Source organism: Protopterus annectens, chromosome 1.part1, assembly GCF_019279795.1.
Source record: "Protopterus annectens isolate FY-2018-M chromosome 1.part1, PAN1.0, whole genome shotgun sequence".
In the NCBI taxonomy this organism is placed as follows: Eukaryota; Metazoa; Chordata; order Ceratodontiformes; family Protopteridae; genus Protopterus; species Protopterus annectens.
Genome location: NC_056726.1, coordinates 1,523,788,130 through 1,523,790,629, shown reverse-complemented (window position 1 = coordinate 1,523,790,629; position 2,500 = coordinate 1,523,788,130). Strand labels below are relative to the sequence as shown.

The window sequence follows — 2,500 nt, the reverse complement described above, 5'->3', positions numbered from 1 at the left end:
TATCATTAATACCCGGATAAGAGTAGGCGTTGGTTTTCAGTTGCCAAAGAAGTTCACGTTCTTGCAACCTTAAATACCATGGGCCCCCCCTAGGGTTCTTATCCACTTTTTCCACAATATTAAACAGAAAACTATGAGAATTGTTGTCAATAATGTGCTTAGCCAAGGCATTAGATGGATTTTGCCTGGATATAGCATATAAATGCTCATAAATTCTATTTTTTAATAGTCTTTCTGTTTTACCAAAATAGTAAACTGAACATTCCTTACACTTAGCAAGGTACACCACCCCCTGGCTCTCACAATTAAATTTACCATTGATGTAATATTTAGTACCTCTAATTGTGAAATTGGAGCCTGTTTGTATAAACTTACAATATTTGCATCTCCCACACTTAAACATACCTTTGTTTACTCTATAGGGTTTAAGAGAAAACTCGACTAGGTTTTTAGTGGAAGGGCCCTTTTTATATACTACACTTAATTCTGGGCCTAATAACGAATGTAACTTCCTATCCTGCATGATGAATTCCCAGTTACTTTGTAAGACACCTCTAACTTGTGTTGCATAAGGGTTGTATTGTGTTAAAAAACTAATGTTATAATTAGTTTCATTTTTGTTATTAGAATTCCAATCCATACTTTCAAGGTCAATATTATCTGACGTAATATGGTGAATTACATTATCATAAACAATGGGTGTACCCCTATACAAAGGCCCAAAGACACCAGCTTTCCTCTTATTGTTAACCTCCATAGAGACTGCGTTCAGTAACTTATCAGGGTACCCTCTGTTATTAAACATTTCCCAAAGTTTCCAACATTCCTCCTCAAATGCCTCATCAGTGGAACACATTCGAGAGGCACGAACAAAATGGCCTTTAACCACACCCTTCTTTTGATAATAGGGGTGGCAACTTGTGAAATGTAGGAAGGAGTTACTATATGTTGGTTTTCTGTATATCTGAGTGGAAAAGGCGTTTCTTATTAAGTCTTTACTAATATTGATGTCCAAAAAATTGATAGATGTATCCCCAATTAAAGAGTTAATTTCACTAATCAACTCTATGACTTCATCACGTGCACAATGAGCTATCATTAGAATGTCATCCTGATAGCGTGTATACCACACTATGGTTTTCTTAAATAAGTCATGGGGAAAAAGGAATGTCTGTTCCCAAAAGGCCATTACTGTGTTCGCAAAACTACCACCAACTGGGGAACCCATTGCTACTCCCGTTAACTGCAAGTATATATCTTTTCCGAACATAAAATAATTGTTCACCAAAATAATTTCCAGAATAGCAATGATTACATCAACATCTTTTGCTGGACACTTTTTTTGTAATAAAAAGTCACGTGCCCATTCTAACCCTATTGCATGGGGAATAACAGTGTATAAGTTCTTAACATCTGCTGTCACAAATATTAGATCAGTTTTAAAGGGAATTTCATTAAGGCTCTTCAACACATGCCAAGAATCTTTGCATATCTGGCATTCGGTCTTTAGGTACTCCTTCAATTTGTTGTCAACCCATTTAGCACAGGGGTAAGTGATGGAATTACGTCCATCTATTATAGGCCTAAATGGGGGGTCCTGGATGCTTTTATGCAATTTCGGAATGCCAAACAGCACCGGTGTAGTGGGTGCTGGCATAGAAAAATAATGGTATAGATCTAGTGTAATACAACCATCTATAAATAGTTCACTTAAATAATCCCTTATTCTCTTATAGGCTTGGTTAAATTCATTCAGTGATACTTTTTTATATTCTTCACTAGAAAGTAGGCAAAGCATTTTCTCAAAGTAACCCCTTTTCTTTTTTGGGCATTGAGCAGCATTACCCTTAGTTTTTTCCTTTTTTGTGTTCTAGGGTGGTAGGTTTAGAATTTGAGCCTTGCCTAAAAAGGCACTATGGGGGTGGCAAGAGCCTTGCCAATATCCGAATCCCAGGGTGACAGGTGCAAGCCCTTGCAAAGCAGTGTGGCTTGTCCAGCATGTCATCCCAGGCAGACAGACATTGATCCCCTTTGAATGACACCAGAGTTTAAGCCAATTGTTAAAGCTGATCATCTTATCTCTGTATTGTGGCATCATTCTTGGTGAAGGTAGGATACTGCTCAAGGTCAGGGTCATACCTGCCTGGGCTACATAATCAGAGAGCTCCTCAATGTCTCTTTTGTAGTCCAAGGAGGTACGCCTCAGGTCGCTTACACCAGCGTGGACAATGACTGAGTCAGATTTGTACCTGCTGTTGAGAGACCTGAGTGCTTATGCTATGTGGCGGATTCTAGCCCGACAGGCAGCTTACTGTGACCTTTTCCTTACTCAGTCTGGTGAGCGACGCCAGTGTGTCTGACTATGGAGTCACCAATGACTAGTGTGTCTGGCATTGTGTTTGGCCTTAAGGGCTGTGACTGTTTGACACTCTGACTGTGAGGTCTATGTGTTGCAGGTGTTGTGTTCTGAGGTGGTGGTTGTTTGGGTGTCTGCTTTGGT

General features: G+C 39.4%; 1 protein-coding gene across 5 annotated transcripts in view; it reads right to left on the bottom strand.

Annotated features, from left to right (window-relative positions):
* Nucleotides 1-2,500, bottom strand: part of COL16A1 (collagen type XVI alpha 1 chain) — a 3,146,845-nt gene that overhangs the window by 860,682 nt on the left and 2,283,663 nt on the right. The gene's annotated exons all lie outside the window — the stretch shown is intronic.